Below are 13,575 nucleotides of genomic sequence, written 5' to 3'. Positions count from 1 at the left end.
TGGAAATACAGCAGGAAACAATACAAAAACCTTGCCCTTGCAAACTTGCATTTAATTGATGACATTGCATTAATTATATCCTACTACAATAGACCTGTGAACCAAAATAAAATATTAAGCTCCCCAGCTGACTGAATGGACTTCCCTGTTAGGCAAGGGAGCCCCAGAAAAACCTGAAAGGCGAGTTTCTGGCTATGCGGAGAAGGGAGGTCAGGCACAATTCCTTTTGGCATTACTTTGCTATAATAAGATACACTAAATCATTAACAGGCCTAAGGCCGTGCAAGACTCTGCTTAAACCACACCTGCAGACCATTGATTTGCTTAACAGATCACTTAAGTTTTGGTAAATAAGTTCAAACATTCCAAGCTTTTAGATAAAACTTCATTTCTATAACCAATTACAAATCAAAGGATACTTAAGTTCACATAGAACTTGTAAGCCCTCTCTTTCTTGGAGATGTCCCACTTTTTCAGGCCAATCCAGTGGATGCCTTCTGGGGACTGCATATGATCTTACGTGGAAATCCTGTCTCCAGAATGTAGAAAATCGGACTGTAAATTGGCTACAGGGCACATTATCTCAGGACCTACTGAAGCCATGAGCTCCTGCCCTTGCTGAGCACTGTGGTGAGTATTCTGTGTTCATTTTTAAGAATCCAGTCACACACATTTGGCTCAGAATAAACCTCTTTAATTCTTCTTCTTCTTCTTTTTTTTTTTTTTTGTTAACAGAATATATAGATTCAGTATTATAGATAATACATGTTGCAGAGAAAAATAAAAAAGGCAAAAGCTGCTGGGCACAGTGGCTCACACCTATAAACCCAGCACTCCAAGAAGCCGAGGAGGGAGGATTGCTTGAGTTCAAAACCAGCCTGAGCAAGAGTGAGACCCTGTCTCTACTAAAAATAGAAAAATTATCCAGGCATTGAACCTATAGTCCCAGCCACTGGGGAGTCTGAAGCAGGATTGCTTGAACCCAGGAGTTTGAAGTTTCTGTGAGCTAAGTTGACATCATGGTACTCCAGCCTGGGGTAACAGAGTGAAACTCTGCCTCAAGGGAAAAAAAAAGGCAAAAGTGTATGTGTGGGAAAGGGCCTCAGGGGCCCCCTGGAAAAGGCCACACTTAAACCAAGACTTGAAAAAAGAGAGAGGGAATTTCATGCATATCCTGGGCCAGGAGTTTCCGGCAGGGAAAAGGCAAACCAAGCCATCTCACTCCCTCTCCCTCACCACATCTCAAAACTTCCACGTGGGAGAATAGTTCAAGGCCCCAAGAGCAGGCTGACCCCAGGGATTGCAGTGAAGTTGAGAGATGACTCAGTTCTTGATCGTCTTGTCCTGGTTCCTCTCCTCTGACCACGGCTCTTCCTCCTTACACAAGGTGTCACATGTGGGTGGCCTCTGCTTTTTCTGCCCAGAGGCAGAAAAACTCAAGAATATTCCCCAGACATTAGCTTATTGATCTTTTCCCTACCAGATGGAGGGACAGGCCGCAGCAGCAGCAGTGTCCGTCCCAGGGGAGTGGCAGGAGGGCAGCTCAGCGCTTGCTCTGTCCAGAGCTGGCTGCCACCTGCACACAGTTCAGGCGAATCTCAGCATCCCCATCTGGAGGAGACACAGCAAAATTCACCCTGGCAGGAGCTTGCTTTTAACCCATGGAAGAGATGCTCAAAGAAATGCCGTAAGAGCAACAATGAAAACTTAACAAAAGATTCCACAACCTCCCTAATCTTTCATTTTCGAATCAATATGCCTCGAATCTTGGGTGGGCTGGAAGACCCTGACATTGGCTGACCAATGTACCTGCCATAGCTAAACCAGTACAACTCAATCTGCCAGGGGTGCAACACCAGTTTTCTTTATCCAATCCATCATAGATCAATACTTTTTAAAAATATAATAAAAATGAATTACTAGGAAAGAAAATTAAAGAAGACATCAAGATAAAGCCCTGAGTATTTATTGTTAGATTTGACAGACATAAAATCTGCTGTCAAATTGCTGTACAAGTTTCTAAACACATCCTCTCAATTTCTGAATTTATCTTGTGGTGGACCAGAAACAATTAGCTTGCAGCCTCACACTGGTCCTGGGACCCCACTTTGAAAAACATGAAACTCATTCAGAGGTGCTCCTGGGTATCTGGATACTACAGTAAGGCAGACACCCAGTAGAAACATCAGTCAATGATTCCAATAACACTTGGGACAGAGGACAGAGAAGTTTTAGGACACAACAATTTAGACACCCTGTGGTGTGAGTATCAACCATTATTTACTCTGCAGCTTGGCCCGAAAAGAAATCTTCCAAAATAAAGTCAGGCATTTCTCCATTTGCCATAAAACAATGGTAAATTAAAATCACAATGCCTCCAAGTGAGTTCACAGTAAATCTAGGCAGCTTTCAACTTGATCTCTAGGGGTACAGAGAGGTGGGGGAGTTGCCACTGCTTTAAAGCAGGTGACTGGCATTTTCTCTTACATTAATGGGCTGGAATACTTGTCAACACACAATTCTCTTCTTTTCACTCCTTCCACCTCCTCACCTCCAAAACAATGACTTTGAAAACTAGAAAATGACTATTCTGATATGGTGCCTAATTCCTTGACATACACCTTAAGGAACAGAAAAAAAGGGGAGTACATTTCAAAGCACTCAAAATAGAGGAGAAAAGTTCACACAATTCTTTTGACCAAAAATAATACCCATGACTCACACACATCCACTATAACAATCCATCAAGCTAGCACATGGAGCCTGCTTATAATTTATCAGCTATGCAGAGCGTTTTGTCTCCGTGTTATTGAGAAGGACTCTGTGACCATCAGTTAGAACGGCAGCTTTATGTAAAAGAAACGTCAGGAAAAAGTGGCCTAAGATTGGGAAGGGTTTCACAGGGAAGGAAAACAAAACCAGGAGAAAATTTCCTCTAAATCTCTAGGGCAGGGGGTGGCATAAATAGCAAAACATAAAAAGGTTTAGAAAGAAGCCCCCTTTAAATATTCAGATCTAGCTGGGGCCGACATTAAAGGTTGACATTTTCGCTCTGATAATAGCAGAAAGTTGAATACAGGGGAACGTATATTTAAGTCACTCTTTCTAGCTAGAAGTTTATCTATTACAACTGTGATGGGGAAGAGACGGAAGAGAGATTTGATGAACATGTAGCCAGGAGATTTGAGGCTCAGAGGATATGACAGCTCTCCATTCTGAAACACCTTCTTTTGCAAGCAACATTCAGTCCCCCATTACGAGCAATGTCTGCAGGAGCAATTCACCAATGCCAGCCCCCAGTGTGGGAACTGGGGTGCCCTGGAAACTCTCACCGTACAGGGATGATGACTACCGATGCTGACAGTTGTTGTGCAGGCAGAGACCAGGGAGCTGCGAAAGCCGCTGGGTCTCACCCCAACTTTTCCGGCTTTGCCTCTTGTGATGAGAGGGGTGCCACCCTTCCAATTCTCAAGACCTGCTCATCCTGAACTTGACTTTTTGTCTCTATCACTGTTTCAATTCCCCTAAAAATGCCACAAGAGATGTCAGGAGGGTTTATGCTACAGATGCCACATGATTTTTAAACTCTTAAGAACCGATGGGAGATTTTTAAATACAGATGGTCCCCAACTTAATGATGGTTCCAGTTAGAATCTTTCGACTTTACGTCAGGGTAAAAGTGATATGCATTCCATATAAAGCACAGTTCAGGTGCCCATACAACCATGTTGTTTTTCACTTTCGATAAATTACATGAGATATTCGACACTTTATTATAAAATAGGCCTTGCGTTAGATCAGCGGTTCTCAACCTGTGGGTCACGACCCCTTTTTTCCGTTTGTAACAACGCGGCAATTAGGAAGGTTGAAAACCACTGCGTGAGATGATTTTCCCCGCTGGCAGACCAATGGTAAGTGTTCCTAAGCCTGTTTTAGGTAGGCGAGGCTAAGATGTTCAGTAGGTTAGGTGAATTACGTGTACTTTATACTTATAATCTTTTCAAATTCGATGTGTTTATCAGGACGTAACCCCACTATAAGTTGGGAAGTATCTGCAGAGTCATAAATCACGGTTGGCAATGACCATCACTGTTAAGGGTTCCATTTTCAGTGATCAACTAGTGGATACTAGTTCACAGGGAGGGATTTCAGGATAATAATTGCAAGAAAGCAGCCTAAGTCTTAGAGATGGGGAGAAGACCTACTCCATACCATTTTTCTGAGGTTAGAAAGGAAAAGACCCCAAATTATGCCACTTTGGCATAAGGATTATTTTGAGCCGAAAGCAATTTACAATCACCAAATGCAGGAATAGTTCTCTGTACTCCCCTTTCTGCCTAAAAGCAGGCATGAATTTCTCCTTGTGAAGGTGGCCCCTACTCCAGAACCAGAAAGAGGGGAAAGAATCCTTTCACCAGAGATGGATAGTCAGCACCAAATGAGTCTTCATAAAAGAAAAAAAAAAAACCTTATTAAAATAACCCTTCTCTTTCATTATTTCTCTCATATATGTCCTACTTTCCAACAACTTATCATCCTTTACAGCCCAAACCCCCTTTCCTTTGTTAAAATGGTATATAAGCCCTGCAGTTCAACTGAGGTTAACCACTTCCTTACTTTTACCTTTTCTTCTGTGGGTTCCTATTGCATGGAAAATAATAACATTGTATACTTTTTCCTGCTGTTAATCTATCTTTTGTCATTTAAATTTTCAGGCCCCCATCACTGAACATAAAAGGGGCCTAACACCAGCCACACATGACCCCTTTACCCTCCTCCTCCTAAGACAAAGACACAGTGGACCTAATTAGCCCCACCCCTGAGAAGTTGGTACCTAAGGACATTAACTTTCTGGGTTGTAGAATTTGCCCACCCTCCCTGTGGCCCCATATAAAAGGGGTCTCTAACTACCCCTGGGCACAGACATCACCTTTGCACTGCCCAGGCAGATTCCTGTCCCTTTCAATAAACCTGGCCTGAACTTCTCCACTCTGATCTCATCTCCAGGCACCACCACTTATACCTTTGCACTTCCCCCGCAGGTAATAACAAAATGGAAAAAAGTGATAAAAAGGTTAAGATAGGGTGGCCCCTGTGGCTCAAAGGAGTAGGGCGCTGGCCCCATATGCTGGAGGTGGCAGGTTCAAACCCAGCCCCAGCCAGAAACCACAAAAAAAAAAAAAAAAAAGGTTAAGATAAACCTTTTAACCTTACACTATCCCAGACACCAGACACAGGAGTTAGAGAGTAGACTATACGTTTTCACCTCATCCTGAGTCTTCAGAAGTATTAAATACAATTACCCGTGAACAACACAGATGTGAACTGTGTGGGTCTATTTACAGATCCTTTTCAAATTCAGATCAAAAATACATTATTCTTTGGATGTGAAGCCCAGGGATGCAGAGGGCTGACTTTTCCTATGGGTGAGTTCCACAGGACTTGAGTGTGCACGGATTTTAGTACACACGGGGATCCTGAAACCCATCCCCCTTATATACCAAAGGATGACTGTACACATCATTTTGGTACCCCAACCATGGCAAAGTTATTCTGCACCATAATATAAAAATGATGTGCAACACAAGATCCTCTAATATACACCTGTCAATTTGCAGACATACAAATTGGTACTGGAACTCGAAAATGAGAGGAAATGGGAGAGAGACCGAGGGACACACACGGAGAGAGGACAGATAAGGAAGCCCTTCACCTTGCCACTTTCTCAAGAAAAGTAAGGAAAAAGAGAGTGAGAGAGTAAAAGAACAGAGACTCAATTTAGAAAAGGCTGTTCCACTACATGGTATGAAAAATTTTATTAAGTCATACTCTGGGCCTCTTAAATCCACACCTTCAATAGAGAAAGTACTAGATTAAGCAAGAATACATAAAAAAAAAAAATCTTTGATGAAACATCAAGTGTTCTTGAGAGGTGTGATTGATAGAGAATTTAATTGCAATTTCTACTCCACTGCTTTGGTCCAATGGCAACTCTTGTGTTAATAGTAATACAGAGAAACTTGCTTTGCTTAGCAAGGGCCCCTATTCATAGCAACTGCCAAAGTGATGACCTCTGCTACAGCAACAGCTTTTTTATTCACAAAAAACAACCACCCGAGAGCTAATTCCATACATATTTTTTGGCTGTGCAAGGAACCATCAGCAGCCTATCCCTTCCTGCTAATCTCAGAACACACACTTGCAAATGACTGCATTTCCAGGCCCTACAGGCAAACACTTTTGAATAGATTTGGTAGGTTGCTATTTAAATAAATGTTTGCTTAATCTTGGGCATTAGGATTCTGCATCTCCACTTAGGGGCTCCGTTAATAGCTCCCAAGTTCTTTAGACTCAATGAGCCTAAAATTCCTTCTCTATAAATTGGGGAGGGCTGCTCTCCCCCTCCCTGTAAAATTGTTGCAAAAATTCAAAGAGCTTATAGCAAGGTGCATTAGTGCTCAGAATTAAGTTGCTGTTAGGATTTGAGAGGGGTCCTAGTGGCCAGACCTGAGATTTCTTCTGTGGTTGCCTGGTTTGACAGAAAAGTCATACCATTCAAAGTGTTATAAAAAGAAACATCTTAAAACACTAGAGATCTCTGAAGTAAGTTTTAGGTTCTGAGCATCAAACCAGGATGCATATACAAAGTCACTGTGATTTACAGTCACAGGAGATTAAAATAAGCTTGACCAAGAAGACTTTTCTACTCAAATAAAAGGTTCCTTTCCAGCCCACAAAGGGCCACTCTACGCTCTGATTTTTCCAGGCTTGTCATCTCGGCACATGTCACCGTCTAAATAAGCCATCCCTTTCTAGAGGCGAGAAAGCAGCAGCTCCCTCCTGGACCAAGAGAGATACCTCCCGTGGTATGTCTGCTTGAGATCAAAACATGAAAAGACAAAGATCTTAAAGATGTGTTCGACTGTTTACTGAAGGAGTTTTCATGGGAAAATGTGCCTCCCTGACTCAAAAGAATCCCATCTTATAAGAAGATTAACCCAGAAATAATTTAAATCTCCCTCTGTCTCCTTTGGAGGAACTGCTTGTTTAGCAAAAGAAAAATATTTGAAGGGTCATTTGAGATCTTTTGGTGATTTCTTACTGCAGTGCAAAGGGGCGCTCTGTGTACAGTTCTGCCTGGAGTAACGAGAAGAAATTTTCATTTCAATGTCCCACGAGAAGCTATTAGCGCAATCGCTGTTGTCACAATTTCTTCCCAGCTTCTTTAACGGATGATTTGCCATTGGAAATTGGCTGTTTTAAAAAGGATTCCGAGTTCCAAAAGAAAGCCTCAACAACTCTATTTCTAGAACAGATGCAAGAGTTCTAGCCTGCCCTCTGAAGAAAAAAAAAAAACAAGAAAAAATTACAAACAGGCATTGGCTGACACCAGTAAGACGGAGGCTTCACCGGTACAAACTCCTCATTCTGCTCAGTTTCCTGTTCTCCACTGCTCCTAAGCAGTAGGCTTTGAACAAGGCTGTTCATCTTGGGACTTTCCAAGTGGTCTGGACTGGATATTAACTATGGTTCCTCCAGGCTCAGTCTAAAAATCAGATATAGAACAAAAAACTTCAACTATAGTATTGAATTATGAACTAGAAGATCTGGATTCGAATCCTGCTCTATCAACCTTCTGTGTCTCGTTGGATAAGTCACAGGAAACGTCTACAATGTCCAGTGTTCCTGGAGCACTCCCCAGTTACAAAGCAATGAGCATCATGAATGTCGCCATGCCAACTCCTCATGAGAGCTTCATGAACGTGTCTTGCATTTTGGAGAGGAAATTGAGTCTCGGAAAGGTTACAACCGCTCGCCCAGTTAGCAAGTGGAAGGGTTAAATTTGAATCCACGCAATTGGATGCCAGAATCTAAGCTCTTATTATTTACTGCCACATCCCACGCTGCCTTGTAACTTAAGGAAAGACACGCCTGATGTAGGACCTCAGCCGGGAGAGGTCATGGCCATGTGCACAGGTATGTGGTCTCTGAACAGTATAGAGTCCTGCCAAGACTGAGGGTGTGGGATTACTTTCTGCCCTCAGTACATTTAGGGCAGCTTCTCTTAAATGCAGCCCATGGAATGTCAAGTACTGTTAGATGGGCGAGGTCTGTGACCTCATGAACTTGCATGCAATATTTTTTACGGGCATGACTGTGGGCTTTTCTTTTTTTTTTTTGAGACAGAGTCTCACTTTGTCACTCTTGGTAGAGTGCCGTGGCCTCATAGCTCACAGCAACCTCAAACGCTTGAGCTCAAACAATTCTCTTGGCTCAGCCTCCCAAGTAGCTGGGATTACAGGCACCCACCACAACACCTGGCTATTTTTAGAGACGAGGTCTCCCTCTGGCTCAGGCTGGTGACTGTGGGTCTTTTCTAAAGCAAAGGCTCATGGCCTACAACAGATTCTCAAAGGTATCTGTGATTCACAGGAGTCTCAGAACCCCTGGTCCAGAGAAATGGAATTGAAACAGGGAGAAAGTCCAGTCAGGACAGAGAACTGCAATCTCTCCCCCTCTGTGTCAAGAAACGAAGAGGGAAGAGTCCAGTCAGGACAGAGGGTAGAAATTCCAGGTTCTGAGTCAAGAAACAGAAGCCACAGCTTCAAGGCCAGTGAGCAAGAAAATGCATCTTCCCCTTTGTAGTGCATAGATCTTGTGACCTCCGTGTCACAGCTGTTAACTCAGCAGCTGGCTCTTGTTCCAGTGTCTTGTGCTTACACAAGGTGTATTTGCTTTGCAGCTGGACGGGTAAATATTTCACCTGCTGTTATGCCTTTGGGATAAATATATAATGTGATACAGGAGAGCGCAGGTCAGGGGGTGTGCCTCAACCTTCCCCCCGACTTCCTGCTGATGAAACAGTTTAGAAAATAATCCTGACTCTCCTTTCCCTACTTGTCCACGTACACCCACGCTGCCCACTTCCAGCCACACAGAAAGGTTCATTGTAACCATCTCTAAAACATGTAATGCTGCATTTTTCCCCTACATGGAACTAATTAAGAGGACATCTTAACACCATCTACCTTGAACCCAATTCCACGCTGAAATACACTCACAGTACATCAAATTTAAAGCTGTAAGATTATTTTTTTTTTCTTTTTCATCCCCAAATCCTGGAACTATTTCCCCCCACATTTACCATGATTTTTTTCCCCCTTACTGAGTCAGAATTCCCTCCCTAACTTCAGGCTATCTGTTTCTCTCCTTAGCACTGATTCCCATTAAACATCCTATGTACACTGTTTTAATGACTTTCTTTACTGTTAATAACATCCTTACTAGAATGAAGGTGACTGCCTTATTCAGGGGTCCTCAAACTGCGGCCCGCGGGCCACATGAGGCGGTGTGATTGTATTTGTTCCCGTTTTGTTTTTTTACTTCAAAATAAGATATGTGCAGTGTGCATAGAAATTTGTTTATAGTTTTTTTTTTTTTTAAACTATAGTCCAGCCCTCCAACAGTCTGAGGGACACGGTGAATTGGCCCCCTGTTTAAAAAGTTTGAGGACGCCTGATCTAGACCAAGACACCTTGGGGAGTGAAAGGGGACACAAATAAAAATGATGCCAGGGCCAGGGGTGTAGATGGACGTGGTCCTGGGTGCCCTGGATGTGTGGCACCTTCTAAGTTCCAAGCTCAGGGATTTGGGTCTGACCTTGTGCCGCCCTGCGTCCCTCCTGTGTAAATCACTTCTGGACCCCTGTAGGCACTGAGTTCTTCCTAAGTTGCACTAGTTACAGCGTGAGCTCTGCCTGAGTGACTGCAAGAGCTCCGTCCCCAGTCTGCTCCGTTCCACCCGGGGGGTGATTTCCATGACCTCCATGTGCTGTGATTTCCTCCTTTGTCAGATGGCATGGCTGTATTAGGATTAAATGAGATGATCCACAGCAAAAGTCTCCAACCCTGGCTAAGGTGAGCGCTGATAACACTGGCTGTGCTTATTAGTATTTGTCTTCTTGAGCCTATTTTACCCAAGGCATGTAGGTCCAAGGCTGTGACACCCTCTGCTTGGCACCCTTCACACAAGAATTGTAGAAGCTGCCTTTCATCAGCAGGACATCTGACCCTACCCACCTGGTCCTGACACATACCCCTGGCCGGAGCTTGCTCCCTGGGACCTCGTCACTGGGACTCGGGGCACAGCCTTTCTCTACTGGGGTGGCAGCTGGCAGCCACTCTTATTCTCAAGGGAAAGCAGCCCACAGAAAGAGATATGACTGGCTCAGCGCCTGTAGCTCAGTGTTAGGGCACCAGCCCCACGCACCGGGGCTGGTGGATTCAAATATGGCCAGGGCCTGCTAAACAACAATGACAACAACAACAACAAAAACTAGCCGGGCGTTGTGGCGGGTGCCTGTAGTCCCAGCTACTTGGGAGGCCGAGGCAAGGGAATCACTGATGCCCAACAGTCTAAGGTTGCTGTGAGCTGTGACTCTGTGGCACTCCACTGACAAAGTGAGACTCTGTCTCAAAAAAAAAAAAAAAAGATAATGACTGTCACAGAGAGAGTTGGGAGCACAGAAGGAGGCCTGGGGCACAGAGCCCTGGCTGTGGCTGCTCCCAAGGCCCAGCTGCATTTTTCTCTCCCATCGTAGCTGCTCAACCCACTCTTCTGAGGGTCCATGAGCCAGAACCTCCTCTTTGGAGCAAGCTACTTCAGGCTGCCGAGTACCACCAAGAGGATTCAACAGGGGCACTGTGTCCTAGAGATGGCAAAGAACTACGGTGGCCAGAATCACAGGCTAATGTACAATTGTTTAACAAAAAGGGATGAGGAGGAGAGGGTGATAAACATTTCCTGATGCTCACCCACGCCAGGGCTGCATTGCCACACCACACGGTGGGCACCACATCTGTCCCCTTTTATGGATGACAAAGCTGAGACTCAGACACCCAAGGAGCCTTCCCAAGGTCACCCCATCAGTTCAGAGGATGTCCCTGCTGACGAGTAACAGCCTTAGGAAAAGTGATTAGACCAGGAAGGGTAGCAAGTCCTACACGGGCCCAGCCAAACTGGAGGGAAAGACTTACATTGTACAGCTAAGTTCCCCATCTCCGGTTTAGATGAACCAGCCACACAAAGAAGCTGACACTAAACACTAGAGGAAGTTGACGTTAAAATTGGCGCAATAGTAGAGTTGTCAGATAAAACACAGGCTGCCTAGTTAGGTTTGCATTTCACATACACACTGAATAATATTTTAGTACATGTATGTCCTGGTATTGCATGTAGCATGCTTTCATGCTAAAAAAATTATAAAACTTTCTGTATTCTATTTGAAATTCAAATTTACCTGGGTGTTGTCTATTTTTATGTTGCTAAATTTGGCACAGTGGAGAGAACATGGCAACTCCGTGAAGCCACAGACCACGCAGCACCTGAAGCCCACATTACCTCTGGACTGATGGTGATACAAGGGAATGGCTTCCTTTAGTGTCCAAGCAGTTTAGAATTTCTGTCACTTGCCCCCCAAAGCATCCTATCTCCTGCAGCAAGCCAGTGGCTCCAACACAGGGGGAAGGCTGCAGAGCCCACCCTCCCCCACCGTACTAAATCCTAAAAGGATGGAAACTAAATGTCATGTTAAAAGCTACAAAGCCAATGTTTAGGGACTACAAGAATACAGCTTGACAGACTTACTAGAATTCATCAGATTCTCCTCAGTCAGTATAAATTTTTTATTATAAAGTCGCAGAACGTGAATTCACTTAAAACCGTAAAACACCTTCATGCATACTAACACACTCTAACATGGCAGCAAAGGTGGCCACTGAAAACCACCAAAACCAGGAAACCAGAAACACCTAGAAAGTCCAAACAAAGAGGGCGGCACCTGTGGCTCAAAGGAGTAGGGCGCCAGCCCCATATGCCAGAGGTGGTGGGTTCAAACCCAGCCCCGACCAAAAACTGCGGGGGCGGGGAAGTCCAGACAAAGAATTCTGATTTTTACACATTAGTGATAAAATTCTACGTAACTTTGTTCAGGAAAAAAACATCAGTTTGTTCCCGGAAAAAAACTGAACATTCCGAACCTAGAACAATATAACCTAGGAAGCGAGTATGGAAGTGACCCAGGAATGACTAAATGGGAAGCCGGAGCGCTGAGCTGCTGTTTGAGCGTGAAAGTCTTGTGCACGCATGCACGTGTGCAGATGTGTGTGTGCATCAGGCATCTTGTTCACCAACATCAAATGTCAAGGTCATGACCCCAGGGAGCTTACATATGGAGCCAGGTGCATTGTTAATGAACGGAGGCAGGGTGCAGGGGGAGCCATCACTATGTGTCCTCATGTTTTACAGCCACCAGGTTTGAAGTCCTACTCAGGCGCAGAAGCTTTCCCTTACCAAGAAACACACAGCAGGAACTTCACCCTCATCTGGGCTCCCTTCAAGCCCCCCAGAATCGGTAATTGGGGCATGTCAGTTTAGAATAAATGTGAAGTCAAGGAAAATCCCAGCAAATACATCTTTGGAAAAAGTGTGCACACTTTTCCCATGTATACACACACATATACTTAGAGAGAGAAGAATTCTAGTAAGTCAGTAGTACTATTACTCCATACATTAAAAAAAAAAAACCAATTGAAATACCAATAGAACTTGTGGGAGGGGAGGATTAGAGAAGACTTGGTAAAATGTTTCTAAGTTTTATTTGGAAAAAAAGTGTATTTTCAAAGACATTTCTTGTCTTTAATAAAAAGAGCAAAGCAAAGGAGATTTGCCTGAATATTAAAATGATCATAAAGCAAAAAAAACTAGAATACACTGAGTGTGGTGGCTCACACCTGTAATCCTAGTGACTGGGGAGGCTGAGACGGGAAAGTTTCTTGAGGCCCGGAGTTGAGGCCTGTGCAACACAGAGAGACCTCCTCTCTACACAAAATCAAAAAAAATCAGCAGGGCATAGTGGTGCACACCTGAAGTCCCAGCCTCAACCGGGGGGTGTTGAGGCAGGAGGATAGCTTGAGCCCAGAATTTGTGGCTGTAGCTAGCTATGATGACACCACTGCACTCCAGCCTGGGCAAAAGAGTGAGAACTTGTGTCTAAAATTTAAATTAAAAAAAGAATAACATAGAAGAACCCCATGACTCTACAGGAACCTCAATGAAACAGAACAGAATAGAAAGTCAACAGGCAGATTCACATAGATATAAAGATTTATTCAGTGATAACAGTGGGCATCTAAAATCACAGGGGAGAGAGTGGATTAGTGGACAGTGTGGGCTAGAGAAAAGACAGTAAATGGGTTGAGTTTTGAGGGAAGAAGGTAGCTCTTCAAAGTGTAAAGTGGCAGGAAATAAGGAGCAGAACAATAGGTACCCACTGAAAGGTAGGCACCCAGAGAATCGTACTACAGAGTGGCATGTGTCCATTGAACAGTAAGCACCCACAGAATGGTGTGCATCTCACGCGACAGTAAGTGCGTACAGAATGGTATGCACCCAGTGACCAGTAAGCTCAAGTGCTGTGCCCATGAGCCCTCAGCTCTGCTTCCTAACAGGAAAGGGAATGCACTTAATGGATCCACCCTCTTCCACCCCATGAGATGTCATAGGGTTTCCTTCCCT

General features: G+C 44.1%; 1 protein-coding gene across 3 annotated transcripts in view; it reads right to left on the bottom strand.

The window, feature by feature from the left end:
• CCDC149 (coiled-coil domain containing 149) overlaps positions 1 to 13,575 on the bottom strand; it is a 101,269-nt gene that overhangs the window by 48,227 nt on the left and 39,467 nt on the right. The window lies entirely within an intron of this gene.

Source organism: Nycticebus coucang, chromosome 23 (assembly GCF_027406575.1).
Source record: "Nycticebus coucang isolate mNycCou1 chromosome 23, mNycCou1.pri, whole genome shotgun sequence".
Lineage (NCBI taxonomy): Eukaryota > Metazoa > Chordata > Mammalia > Primates > Lorisidae > Nycticebus > Nycticebus coucang.
This window is presented reverse-complemented; position numbering and strand designations above follow the sequence as displayed.